Consider the following 15,075-nt stretch of genomic DNA (forward strand, 5'->3'; position numbering starts at 1 on the left):
TTAAATGAAGTGTTTGAAGCTTTCAACCTTATAGCAGCATAGTCCAAATTCTTAGAAAAAAAGGAAAGGAGCAATGTGTGTGTATTGGGGAAGGGGATTAAAAGGAATGTTTAGCTACCCATTCCAAGGAGAGATCTGAAGACCAGGTGATCATGGATCCAAAGGAAGGTTGAAAGAGATCTCTCCTAGAATCCAGGGTGTAGAACTCAGCAAAGTCCAAGTGGGGAGGATTAATCCAGGTAGAGAGTGTAGAAAATATTTTAAAATGAAAACTACTGGCCTGGTTCAGACAACACGCTAAACCATGCTGCTTAACCAAAAAATGGTTAAGGGAATGCATTAACCTTAATACGTTTCATTAACCATTTTGTGGTTAAGCAGCATGGTTTAGCGTGTTGTCTGAACCAGGCCACTGTGAAGTCCAACCTTCATCAGTGAGCAAAATCAAATAGGGGGCGAGCCAGGTGCCTGGGTCAGAGAAGCTGGCCTTGGGAAAAGAGAGCCCAAAATCGTATCAAAGCCAAGGGGAAACATGTTCCAAAAGAGAAAAGAGGACTCTTCTCTCAAAAGAGAGGCAACAACTAGGCTGAGTCTGCTTCTCAGAGTTCGGGCAGCAAAACCCTCTGCCCTCTAGGAAAGCCAGGCCTGCTTATGAACTAAAGTTACTCTCCCATTCAATTCCATAGCTTCCTTGTGGTAGGGTCTGGTCATGCTGAGGGGATTGCTTCTCCACGTACACACACACGTCACATGAATTCATAGCTGCTTGCTGCTTCTGCTTTTACTCCAAATGGCAGTTATTCCTTCCTCCTCTTCTCCTCCACCTCAACATTCGGAGTGCTGCATTACGAGCTTCCATAGGCTTTCATCAGCAATAATATATATAAAAGTGTGAATTTTTTTAAAAAAGAAAAGTTATTCCATCAAATATATGATCAAAGGAAAAAGGAAATCATTAAGATTTTAATTAAGTGAGCCTTCATATTGTGAGGGAACTGGCTGTCATTTCCGGTTATGACCTTAATGAAGGCCGTGCTCTTTGCGCATGCCTGAAGTCCGAGGCAGACATTCCTACCGAACAGGTTTGAAACGGTTGTGCTACGCTGCCAAGATGCGCACGCAATTCCTTTGTGTAAAAGTGTGGGCGTTTCCTCTGCATGAGGGGCGTGTATAAAAAGCCCCTCCTCCCAGTCCCCAGGGCAGCCGCCCGTGGACTCATCCCGTGCTGCTGTTTCACTAGCGAATAAAGCTATCTGTTTGGACAAGAGCTTTGGTGTGGACTCCAGTTTCTCTGTGTGGGCTCCAGTTTTTCCGTAACATTCCTGGCACCCGAACGTGGGGCCGCTTCCTTCAACAAGGAAACCTCACGGAGTACTGGACAGCCTGCCAGGGAGATTTCCCCCACTCCAGCTTGCCTCCTCGCAGCTCCCCCCCAGGCGTCCGCCGACACTCATCGGGAGCGCGCCGTCAGCTTGCCTTCGGCTTCGCTGATGCCTGGTGATCTGGGGACGGACTGACCTGAGGGGGCGGTGTGGACGCAGCTGAACCTCTGTGGAAGCTTTGCTACAGATACCTTTCTAACCGGCGCCGGAGCTTCAGACAGGCGAGTAACAATGGGCTCTCTGTAATCTGTTTCTGTTCTGTTCAGCCAGCTCCCAGGAGCTGAAGGAGGGGCTGGATCAACCCCTCAGAAGCCGGAAGGTTTCTCTGTTTTCTGTTTCTCTGCTGGGCTGGATTTGGGGAGGAAGGGTGTTGTCTGTGTAATTGGTGTGTGAATGGCAGCCTGATTCCCATTGTTGACCGTTGGATCCATCAGTCCTCTGGCGCCATTTGGTGCCTGGAAATTCCGGCAACGTGGGCTGGCAGCGTGTGATTGTGAACCTATTGTTTCACCAACTGACTCCCCCACTACCGATAGCCAGTTGGTTCCCCGTCTACCCACCTGATTTGTCTGTCTGTCTGGTGAGTTTAGAAAGTTAGGATGGGGGGAGGTTCTTCCACTCCATTAGATTCATGGTAGAGTTTTTTTTGTAGAAGTTTTTTTTTGACACTACCCAGTGTAATGTACAAAGGCGAAGAAAGATAAAAAGAATCCAGCCCACCGCCTGAGGCAGCTCACTTACAGTGCTTCAAAGGACAAATCAATCATACCTTGTCCTCAGGAAGAACTGCCGCCGCCTTATGTTTCGCCTACGGCGCCCCAAATGAGGCCCCCACCAACGGTGCCCACTGTTCAGTTCCGCTACTACAGAAAAGTTGGTGTTGTGTTAAAGTGAAAGAAAAAAAAAATTGTCAGTTTATGTTTTCCACCCGGCCCAAGTGAAAAGAGAATGTTTTTTTGTTTCCCTCCTACGCATCCCCCTTGCAGCCTCCTCCTCCCTAGTGTTTTTTTTTTGCTTCTCCTATGCTTAGCAGCTAGAGATAAGCAGTTTTGTTTCAGTGAAAGTTTTGTTCTCAGTGGAAGTAGTCCAAAGATTTTGAAGACTTTCTGTATTTTGTCTTTCACTAACCTCAGATAATTAGAAAATGTAGAACCCCATTTTCACGGAAGAAATGTCTTCCATAGCTTTGAAGATTCACTGCCTGAGTTAAAAAGCTCCTTGTAAGCACAAATAGTTTTGCCAACCGTTGTGCCAAGATGGGAGAAAGGGAAAGTATGTTGCTGAATGTCAGAAGTATGTAAAGTATGTGAATAGAAGTGATGAAGAAGATAAGAAGTTGAAACATAGGGGAGGAAGAAAAAGAGAAGAAAAAAAAAAAAGGAAAGTGTTTGAAGGTTAGTGTACGTGACCAGAAGGAGAAGGGGGGTAAAAGACCCCTGCCTTGAAAAAGTCAGTGAATGGACAATCTTGCGTCCTCTGCTGACGAAGATTGGAAATACTGAATTGCTATATTTTTGTGTGTTTTGAACGTTGTGTTCTGAAAATTGCCCAGCCCTAAATGCAACTACAATTGAAGCCTAAAGCACCCCTGTGTTCTTGCATCAGTATCCTTTGAAATTAGAAGCCAGAAGAAGAATACAGCTGTTGCTTTTTAAAAATGGACTTGTGAAATGATTAAAGCAATTAAAAACTCCAGCTTGCATTACTGTGTTTGCACTACCAGCCTCAAGTGTGCTGTGCCAAAAACGTGGCACAGACCAGTGGAGTACAGTGGAAGAAGCTGACACCTGAACCCTGCCTGCCAGTCCAGATATGAGATCAACCTCCTTGTGGACCCAAGGCTTGCCTCATTGAATCCTGCCACGTTGATACCTGAACTACAAAGAACTACAAAGAAGTTCCAGAGCATGAATGCCTTGAAGTCTTGCAACTTGGCACCAAACCTCGCCCATACCTATATGATGACCTCGAGTTGTTTACTGATGGATCCAGCTACAATTGTACAACAAGCAGCTGAACTCGTAGTATGCACAGAAGCCCTGATGCTTGTTTCAGGCAAAAGACTATATTTACTGATTCAAAATATCACATGGACAGATTTGGAAAGAAAGAAGATTTGTGACTGCCCATGGAGCAGTGACCCATGGAGAATTAACAGTTGATCTGTTAGAAGCCCTGATGTTGCCAAAAGAATTGGCTAATTTGTCTACAAACAGCTGCCATAATTGGAGCTAGCCCATTTCTCAGTATTTGAATCCACCTTATGAAAAAGAAGACTTGGAATTAGCACAATAACTCAAAGTTTTCAAGAACCCAGAAAGATGGGATTTGTTACCCCTGATGTGCCAAGAATCATCATGACCTCCCTGTTTAAAGATCAGGTGTTTAATGACTGAAAGACTTTTTGAGAACCATGATCAATAAATGCTCAGTGAATTGTTTTTACTGGCTTCATTTGTAAATGCATCAAAAGAAAAGCCCCTGCAGACATGGACTTGTTATCTTTTTTTTTAAGAATCCAGAACACCATCGCCCTGCTCAGACATCTGGAGACTGCAGGTTACCGTGCTAGTCAAGCCAAAGCCCAAATCTGCAAACAAGAAGTGACATATCTGGGCTTTATCATCAAGAAGAACACTCGACTTTTAGCTGCCAGCAGGACCCAGGCAATCAATTGTATACCCCAGCCCCGGAACAAAAAGAATTACGAGTTTTCCTGGGCATGGCAGGGTACTGCCGGATCTGGATCCTGATCTACGCCGCCCTGACACAGTCCCTCTATGAACTCTTGAAACAGAAAGTCCCTGAATCCGGGACCCTAGACTGGACATCTGAAGCAAAAGAGAGCCTCCGGAATCTTAAATCAGCCCTTACCAGTCCACCCGCTCTAGGACTACCTGATATCAGCAAGCCCTTCCACCTCTATGTAGACGAAAGGAAGGGCACAGCCGTGGGCGTTCTGACCCAGAGAGTGGGTTCGTGGAATCAGCCTGTAGCATACCTAAGCAAGAATACTGATCCTGTGAGCAGAGGTTGGCCAGGATGTCTCCGATGTATCGCCGCCGCATGCCTGCTCTTAACTGAAGCCATTAAACTTACCTATGGGCAGCACATAGAAATCACTGCCTCGCACTCCATGAAAGCTCTGTTAGAAACCCACGGACCAAAGTGGATGACCAACTCCCGACTTGTCAAATACCGAGCGCTGCTGTGTGAGAACCCTAACGTGCAAGTGAATGACTGCGTAGCCCTGAACCCTGCGGCTCTGATGCGCTTGCCTGAGCCAGTTATACAGGATTGCCAAGAAATAGTGGACACCGTCCATTCTAGCAGACCCGACCTAAAAGACAGTCCTGTGCCTGGCAGCATCGTCCTTTTCACTGATGGAAGCAGTTTTGTCCAGCACGGTGTCAGAAAGGCGGGTTTCGCCGTAGTGACAGAAGATGATGTCCTAATTGCTGAAGCTCTTCCACCTGGCACGTCCGCTCAGAAAGCTGAACTCTTAGCTTTAATCGCTGCACTAGAATGGGGAAGAGAAAAGAAGATCACGGTCTATGCAGAGTTACAAAGAAAGCCTGTTAGGGAAGACGTGGGACGGGCCATACACCATTATACTGACTACTCCTACTGCTTTAAAGGTCCAAGGGAATTCCAGTTGGATTCATTGGAGCCGAGCCAAATTAGCTGCACCCGAGAGATGGCAGGCCACGAAAGGTGCGGGCCTAAAGCTCACCCTGAGGAAACAGCCCTCACCGCTGGACGCGACGGGAGAAGACTCCTCGGGACCGGCAACCGAGGGAGCGAAATAACTGGGGGCGCTGCATCCCCTCTCAACCTGGAAAGAAGAGGTGGACACCGCCCGAAGCACGTTTTGCCTATTTGCTCTTCCTGCTGACCCTGAGCATATCATCCCAGAAGTCAAAACTTGATCTCTGCTCCTCTTGTATACAAACAGTGAAACTGCATAACCAAATCAAACAGACTATTATATATCAGAGTAAATTGCAGTGTACTGAGACCAAAACATCTTGCACTTTCCGTAATGTTTCTTTCTCAGCATGTTCTCTTAATGACAAAGTCACATGTTTTGATCCCAGAGAAAAATCCTGTTAAATGGCACCTAGAGGTCAGAGATGCTAACCAGCAAGGTACACTATTGTAGAAAATACCCCTTAGAACCCCAAATTCTCCAGCTTCTGTGATCATAGACCCTTGTAAGATCTCCCACTGGCCAGATCAGTGTGGGGATCTCAGCTGGGAGAAGACATACATGCACGAAGACAAATATATATGCCCCTCCACAGACCCAATGCAGACTACCATCCCCAAACAAGCCAATTGCGATAACAGCTGTCCTTATTAGAACTGTGTATGGTGGGCCACTTATCCAACAACACCCCCCCCTTAGTAAAATCCACGCCTCTTTAACCAAAGTGCCAGTCCTCAGTAACTGCAAAGCACAACAGTGCAACTTAGTGAATTTTACCGTTTTTAACCCACAACAGTTCGTGACCACTTTTGGGAACCAATTCGGGCTCCGCATTCATGGACGGGGAGCAGATCCCCTGGGGCGGATTTATCTGAAGCTCACCCAGTTTGTAGAAACAGGCCACACCATACAAGAGCACTTCTTCCAAGACTTTTGGAAAGAAGTCGAACAGCCTTTTGAAGTGCCAGAGATAGCGCGCAACTTTTTTTTGTCACTTTTGCAGAAACTGTCGTTGCGACTCTGAATGTATCTAATTGTTATGTATGTGGAGGAACCAATCTAGGAGACCAATGGCCTTAGGAAGCCCAAGAATACCATGTCAGCCAGCCGTATAATGAGACCACTGACCCCAATCCCCATAGTCAGTGGATGCTGACAAACACCCTAATTGGAAGGTGGTGCATCCAAAGAATATCTTCCGGGGCTCCCAAGATCGGAGAAACCCCGTGTCAGACCATTACCACGCTGAAGCAAACTATCTTGTCCTATTGACCAAATCAAACCGTCATACCTCCTAATCGCCCATGGCCAAGCTCACTTCAGGCCAGGGCTTAGGCTCATGGTTCAATTAGTTTGGTGGGCTAAAAGAGATGATCAGTATTGTTGTTATAAGAATTATGTTATGCTTGCTGTTACCCTGTCTTATGCCAATGATTATACAAAGTTTGAAGGACATGATAGAGCAAATTGCAGATAAACGTACTGCAGTGCATCTAATGGCCTTGCAGGATTACAGGCCAGTCCCTGTCAATGATGACAATCTGGGATAATGATAGCACTCTGTGCCTTCGCTAAGAGTGTATCAAAGGGGGGAATGTGAGGGAACTGGCTGTCATTTCCGGTTATGACCTTAATGAAGGCCGTGCTCTTTGCGCATGCCTGAAGTCCGAGGCAGACATTCCTACCGAACAGGTTTGAAACGGTTGTGCTATGCTGCCAAGATGCGCACGCAATTCCTTTGTGTAAAAGTGTGGGCGTTTCCTCTGCATGAGGGGCGTGTATAAAAAGCCCCTCCTCCCAGTCCCCAGGGCAGCCGCCCGTGGACTCATCCCGTGCTGCTGTTTCGCTAGCGAATAAAGCTATCTGTTTGGACAAGAACTTTGGTGTGGACTCCAGTTTCTCTGTGTGGGCTCCAGTTTTTCCGTAACATTCCGATCACAAAAAGTAGACAAAAAAATTGCCAAGGTTTGTTTTAACCAACACTTTGGCCGAAGGAGGTTTTTGGGTTTTTTCGACTTTAAACTGCCCTCCTTCCCTCAGTCTTTCACCAATCTTCTTGAAATTTTCAGGTTATGTAAAACCTTTTCTTTCTGGCACATGTAAATTTCAGGAAGATTGGTGAAACATTTTTTTATTTTATTTTATGAATGTTACAATGACACACACACACACCGATTACGCCTTTATCATAATAGAATGCTTTTTTCCTGTTGAATCTTAAAGTAAGGACGCATGGCTGTGCGTCCTTAAATGTTACGCAGCCTTCCTCAACCTGGGGCACTCCAGATGTGTTGGACTACAACTCCCAGAATGCCCCAGCCGGCTGGGGCATTCTGGGAGATGCAGTCCAACACATCTGGAGTGCCCCAGGTTGAGGAAGGCTGTTCACAATAATGTAAAAGAAAGAGGGGAAGTGAATTCATCTTGAAAGACCAAAAAATCAGTGTGCCAAAGCCAAAATGAGCATGTTGCCTGCAGATGCGTTGTTCACATATTCATCTTTACGTGGCACATGAAGAAACTTTGAAGAGTGAGGTATTCAAAGCTAGCTCCAAATCTCTCCTGGATAACTGTTTGTACAAACCCGGGACAGAGTGGAGTTAATACTAGACAAGTTAGATTTGGGAAGCGAATAAAATATGAATGCAAATTTGAGAGGCCCCATTTCCAGGCTTCATTGCTTTGGTTAGAATCTACCTCCCATTTTGACCTGATGAAGAGGTCATTTCAGAACGCTAGTTGCTTCTCTGGTACATTCAGTATGTGAGGTGCTACACAAAGGGGGCGAGAGAGAGAGAGAGAGAGAGAGAGAGAGAGAGAGAGAGAGAGAGAGAGAGAGAGAGAGAGAGGAGAGAGAGACTTTACAACTCCCACAATCCCTGAAGCTAGCTGGGGCTGATGGGAGTTGTAGTACAAAACATCTGGAGGGTGCCAAGTGGACTATTCCTGGCTTAGCAGTATTAAGCTTGAGTAGCTCTGTGGTTTGTTTGTTTTTTAGCTGGTTCTTGTCTATTCCATTTTTAGTTTCTATTCTCCAGTGGTGTAGTGAAAGATGTTTCCTCGTGCTACTTTCACTTCCCTCCCAAAATGGACCCCTGTTCTTCTTTCTCAGCAAGTCATAGCTCACTATTTTTGACAAGGATGGAAGATTTCTATCTTGTCTTTTCTATTTTTGGAAAAAATAGAATTCCTGTTTTTTCTACTTCTTGAACATCGAATAGAAATGGCTTAACAGAATTACTTTTGTCTGTTGTGCTATTTTTAGTTTCTTCTCTCACTGATTTTATGTCTGGTTTTTTTCCACATGTTTCTTTACAATAATCTGTACAAGAGAACCCAATATTTGGGGTTTGGTTAAAAGACAAAATAGGCATGTAACGATTCCATTCCCCCACTACCCCAATGCACTATATACTTTTAAAAGAGCGGCCATTTTCACTCTACTGGCCACATTCAACATGTGAAATATGTGCCTGCCATCCAAATGGCAGACATGTTTTGAGATCACCTCCCATAAGGTCTACTACAACTTAAACGTGTCCACCGATTGACAGAGGATGGGGAGATGTTGCAATATCAGAATACAAGGCCATGCTATGCATTGATACAAAGAGAGGAAAGCTAAATGCATGGCTGCAATTTTTCACAGCAGACACATCTTTAGTAAGGTTTGGCCTCAAAATGCAGGGACTTTTGGTCTTGAAACGTTTCCTCCCCCTCCCTACTCTGCCCCCTTCCTCACCCACCATATCTGGACATGCTTTTCTATAAGAATTCTAAGCCAGCCTGTGTGGTGTGTAATCATATATATATATAGTCTCAATTTGTGGCACCTGCCTAACACAAACACACACACACACACACACACACACACTTCAGTTCCCTTTAAGAAATCTGCTGAGGGTCTCCCTTCCTGGAATGAGCATCCATTGACAGATGCAACCCTTCTCTGCTGTTGTCTGGAGCTGGTCTGTTTTATTTTACAGACGAAGCCAGAGTGTTCTGCCTTATGACTGTCCTCGAGTCACAGGGCAGCTTGCAGTCCTAAGTGGAAAATTAAATTACATTGATGAAATTAAAATGGTGCACATAGGATGTTCTTGTCAATTTAGCACAACGGTCTGGTCTTCTGTAGAAGATTTCACATTGGAAAGCTTTTTAAGGATGGTTCTCAGCCATGACAGCTTTGTGGGGGTGGAGATGGTCTGGGGTACGTGGTTTTCAGTCATACGTCTGCCAGATCTGTCGTGTCTTTTTTGTACATGATTAAAATAAGAATACTTCTTGTTCTATTCTTTGTGGCGGGGACTTTTCTCTGCAGTAGGTCAAAAAGATGGATTTGAATCTACACAGTACGGTTGGTCAAATGACAAGTGGCAAGTTCAGTAGAAACATGGGAGCACAAATTCTTCACAGCAGAATGCTACTTTAGGGCTGAACTAAAATGGCCCGACCTTGTCATCATTTTTTTTTCGGGGGCAAAGGAATGGGGTGACCATTTTGTGGGGCTTTATCAAGGCATAGCACTATCCCATTGCCTTCTTGGGGGGATATAATGGCGGCTGGCCACTGACCACCCCAAGGAGCACTCGCACTCTCTCTCTCTCTCTCTCTCTCTGCTGTGTGGAGGGCAATGCTTTCTAAACACCCAGAATGGCTGTTTTTACAAGGATACTGTTGTTTTTATGCTTTTTATGTTTTTATACTTTGTATATCTGTTTTTAATGCTCACTGTTTTAAACTTTTGTAAACCGCCCAGAGAGCTTCAGCTATGGGGCGGTATATAAATGCAATAAAAAAATAAACAAACAAACTGGGGGTGAGTCTGGGGAAGGAGAGGGAAGGCGCTAGGGGTGCAATCCTAGGCACATTTAGACAGAAAAATGTCCTACAACTCCCAGCATTTCCCAGCCAGCTTGTTTTTGTCCCTTCCTGCCAAATGTCCTGGATGACCTTCGGCTGTGCTTTCTCCATGTATAAGAGGAAATCGATGCCTACCTGCTCCACAAGGCAGATTAAATGCAATGACGTCTACTGATTATGTTTGGGGGTTTTGAAAGAAAGAAAAAAGAAGTGCAGAAATCTTGTTAGTGTCAGTATTCTTTTGCATCCAGTGAAGGAAGATTTGCAAGCTAAATTGGCTTGGGATGAGATGGCATTGCCATGTGAGTGTATTCTAGGATTCCCCCCTAGCTGAATTGCAAAGCAGAAGCAGAATGAGCCTCACCCCTGTTTCAAAGGCCATTCAGTGCTGGTTTTATGAACCTTGGCAGTGTTTCCTTCACACATAAGAGGGAAACGATCCTTCTCCGCTCCCCAAGACTGGTTGATGTATAACTATATTAATGTGAGGAGATAGCGTAGTACACGCCTTACATGCAGGAGGCCTCGGGTTCAATCTCCAAATAGGGCTGGAAAAAGCCCTTGCCTGAAGCTCTGGAGAACCATTGCCAGGCAGTGGAGACAATACTGAGCTAGCTGGCCCAATGGCCTGGCTCCATATAAAGCAGCTTTTTGAGTTCCTACTAGTGCAGCCTTCCTCAACCTGGGGCGCTCCAGATGTGTTGGACTACAACTCCCAGAATGCCCCAGCCAGCATTCTGGGAGATGCAGTCCAACACATCTGGAGCGCCCCAGGTTGAGGAAGGCTGTACTAGTGGGATGTAAGAGTGTGTTTTTTTCAAGTAATGTTTAGAGAGTTTTTTAAGCCTTTGATGAGGAGAGATTTGGAGAATAATTCTATGTATATGCGTTACTTATACTATCAATAACTGATTCATTCATCAGATCCATTTTAGCCATTTCAGTGCAATATCCAGTCCCAACATCATGGATTAGAATAGAAGAAGGCAGAGAAATACAAAATATATAACCGAATAAACTCTTCGTAGGACTACCTTTGAAAACGGTTCAGAAGCTGCAGCTTGTGCAAAATGCAGCAGCCAGACTGATAACAGGGACAAGATGGTCTGCTCATATAACACTGATTCTAGCCCACTTGCACTGGCTGCCTCTGTTTCCGAGACCAATTCAAGTTGCTAGTTTTGATCTATAAAGCCTTATATGGCTCGGGACCACAATACCTGATAGAATGCCTCTCCTGGCATGAACTGACCAGTACACTACATTCAGCATCCAAGGCCCTCCACCAGGACCTTCCTCTGAGGGGGTCTTGGATAAAGGAGATACGGCCTTCTCAGTGGTGGCTCTATTTTGTGGAATGATCTCCCTGACAAGCCCCCCCCCCCCCTGGTGCCAACATTGTAATCTTTTCAGTGCCAGGTTAAAACTGCCCTTTTTCCCCTCAGGCCTTTGGCCTTTGCTCTGGTCCGCTTGCACTGGCTGCCTGTATGTTTCCGAGCCCAATTCAAGGTGCTGGTTTTGACCTATAAAGCATTACACGGCTTTGGACCACAATACCTGATGGAACGCCTCTCCCGATGTGAATATACCCAGTCACTACGTTCAACATCTAAGGTCCTCCTCCAGGTGCCTACTCTGAGAGAGGCTTGGAGTGTGGCAACGAGGGACAGGGCCTTTTTGGTGGTGGCCCCCAGACTATGGAACAATCTCCCTGACAAGGCTCGCCAGGCGCCAACGCTGCTATCTTTCCAGCGCCAGGTTAAGTCTTTCCTCTTTGCCCAGGCATATGGCAGCACATCTTAATCACCCACATGTTTAGGTTTTTAACGGTTTTTAATGCTTTATGTGTGTATGTTCTGTGTTTTAAAATTTTAAATTTTGTATACTTTTAATCTAAATTTTAGAATTTCTGTAAACCGCCCAGAGAGCTCTGGCTATGGGGGCGGTATATAAGTGTATTAGATAGATAGATAGATAGATAGATAGATAGATAGATAGATAAAATAACAAGTCTTTTTTTTATCAGGTGCTGGATTGTCTCTGGCTGATAGTTTAAATTGTTTTAGATATATGTTGTTGTTGGTTGTTGTTGTGTGCTATCTGTTTTATGTCCTTATGTGAATGGTTTTATACTTCATATAATATGTATGCGTTTAAATTTTTGTGAACTGCCTAGAGAGCTTTAGCTCTGGAGTGGTATAGAAATACAAGAAATGAAATGAAATAGGGCCAAAGGTGTACTGTTCCAAACACTCTCGTAAAGCGTAACACCATTAGTCAATATTCATACCATACAGCAGTTCTACTACACCTTAACCCCATCCAAATACGATGTGCCAGAACTAATGAGGTGCCCCAAGCTGGAAGCACCTGCAATCAAATAAGAATTTCCTTAATTCACAAGCATGTGCTATATGCAAGAGCAAGCCTTCCCTGTTCCATGAACATGGTGGTATGAGAGCTCTAACAGAGCTCTCTGTTGATACCTAGAGAGTCTAAAACACTGCAGCCACACGCAGCCAAGGAATGAAGCAGAAGATGGAAACAAATTGTATTTTTTAAGCTATGTTTGTTGTGTTGCAACATAGCACAGATTTCTCGAACCAGAGGCATTGCTGCTGTTACCCAGTGGAGGATCCATCACAGGCAGTTGGATGAAACAGAATGTTCATTCGTGCCAAATTCCATCAGTGTGTGTGTGTGTGTTATGTTTTTTGTATAGTATTTTTGTATTCAATGTTGTTCCCTGCCTCGATCCAGAGGGAGAGGCAGGTGGTGGTGGTGGTTGTTGTTGTTATTATTATTATTATTATTATTATTATTATTATTATTATTATTATTGATGTCAGCAGTGCTAATTTCCCACATCATACCCAACCACCATTACTTCTATTGGTGGTTTTGCTTTTATTTGTTTTTATTAAGTTCCATAAAGGTCATGCTCCCTATCCTCCAACCTAGCATACCTATCTAGCCTGATTTTTTTTAATTGTTATTTAAAGCAGAGGGCCAATTTCTCCATGCCCATCCTTTACATGTGAATTGGATATCACACTTCCATCTTTGAAGGGGGACTTACAGAGGCATATCACAATGGCTAAAACATGCAGCTCCATCACACCAGGGGTTAACACGCTCCTTACCGTTGCTTCTCTGCCCATGTTTTCATTCCTCAGTTACTTCCTCTTTCAAAGAGGAAGTACAGAACGAGCACAAGGCCCATTGAGTCCCCTGTTCTAATGGCGCTGCTTCTCCTGCACACAGCCGAAGAGAGCAACAATTCCAAGTTTAAAAAAACATTGGACTTACTGAAGCGTTGTTGTTTTTGTCACGTGAGGAAGGCCAGAAGGGGTGGAAGGCAGATGATGTCATGTGAGGGACCTGAGCAAACTCTGCAAGTGCCCAGTAACGACTGTGCAATAAAACGCTCATCGGATGGAGCTCATAGTTCAGGCACCTGCTCTGTGTTCTTGGACGAGCCCTTCACAACATTCCTTCTGAAATCAGCTTCTCTGGCTCCCTGGTGATCATCTATGTTCCAAAGTGTACCCAGATAGCAACTGCTGAAGCGTTGTTGTTCGACCAGCTTCCATGGCTTCCGTGTAATGTTTTTTCCCCAGAGTGAGACAGGCGTTATTACCTGGAGAGACACCATTACAGAGTTATAGCTTAAGAACTTATGCATTTGTATTCCCTATCTGCCAGTCTGTTCTCTGCATAGCTTTACGGAATTACCTGATGCTCTTTATTTTATTTCTTCAGCCGTAGAAAGGAGGTAAGTAATACAGGACTGCAGATCTCTGGGTAGGGGGTTAATGGCTAATGTCAAATTGATACAAATGCAAAGTGCTCCTTGCTTAAAAAATACATTTAGTTTAAAATGGAGAGATGTCTCTCAAACTAATAACTGTTCATTTAGTGCTGTTTCTGCCTCCTTTTTTATTCTTAGTTTTCATTTCCTTATCCAGCTCCAGAATTGGTGGCTGTGACATATAGAATGGTGGACACTAAGACCAATAGAATGTCTTAGGGTGGGAAAGAGAGACAGAGACAGAGAAATGAGGGGGAAATTGATGAACAACCTCTTCAATCTTTGACTTGGAATATACTCCAGTAAAAGTAGCCATCCATCCGATAGAACAATCCACACAGGAACCTCCAAACACTGGCAACTAGAGATGCAACACAGTTCCTTGTCATTTCATGCCACAGTTCCTTTGCTCCTTGGAGAATTGCAGAAAACACTGGGCATGCAAATTAATAGCACAGTTCCTAATTTCTTTCCACTTCCATTTTGCATCTTTATTTTATAGATTTTCTTTGTCTGATCTAATCTTTAATCACTTGGAAAAAGAAGTTTAGTTCCTAATTGGGATTTAAAACTGTTACATCCCATTAAATACTGCTGGCACAATACTGTTGAAATTAAGCATTTTTATGCCTGTTGATTCAAATGTTTAATTTATTTTATTTATTTAATAAATAAATGTTTAACAGTACTATCCTGTGTATGTTTACTCAGAACTTCCTTCTTCTCACATCAGTCCGTTGGTTTCTGTTCACCACTCTGCTGCTAAGATCATCTTCTTGGCTCGCCGCTCTGACCATGTTACTCCACTTCTGAAATGTCTTCATTGGCTTCCAATTCACTTCAGAATCCAATATAAACTTCTCCTGTTGACCTACAAAGCTTTTCACTGTCTAGCTCCTTCCTATCTTTCCTCTCTCATCTCACACTATTGCCCCGCTCGTGCTCTTCGCTCCTCTGATGCCATGTTTCTCGCCTGCCCAAGGGTCTCTACTTCCCTTGCTCGGCTTCATCCATTTTCTTCTGCAGCCCCTTAGATCTGGAATGCTCTTCCAGAACATTTGAGAACTACAAGTTCAATCGCAGCTTTTAAAGCTCAGCTAAAAACTTTTCTTTTTCCTAAAGCTTTTAAAACTTGATTTTGTTCTGACTTTATACTGCTAGTTTTACCCTACCCTGTGCCTGTTTGGTGCATTCTCTTCCCCTCCTTATTGTTTTATTATGATTTTATTAGAATGTAAGCCTATGCGGCAGGGTCTTGCTATTTACTGTTTTACTCTATACAGCACCATGTACATTGATGGTGCTATATA

The sequence above is a fragment of the Elgaria multicarinata genome, chromosome 2 (assembly GCF_023053635.1).
Source record: "Elgaria multicarinata webbii isolate HBS135686 ecotype San Diego chromosome 2, rElgMul1.1.pri, whole genome shotgun sequence".
In the NCBI taxonomy this organism is placed as follows: domain Eukaryota; kingdom Metazoa; phylum Chordata; class Lepidosauria; order Squamata; family Anguidae; genus Elgaria; species Elgaria multicarinata.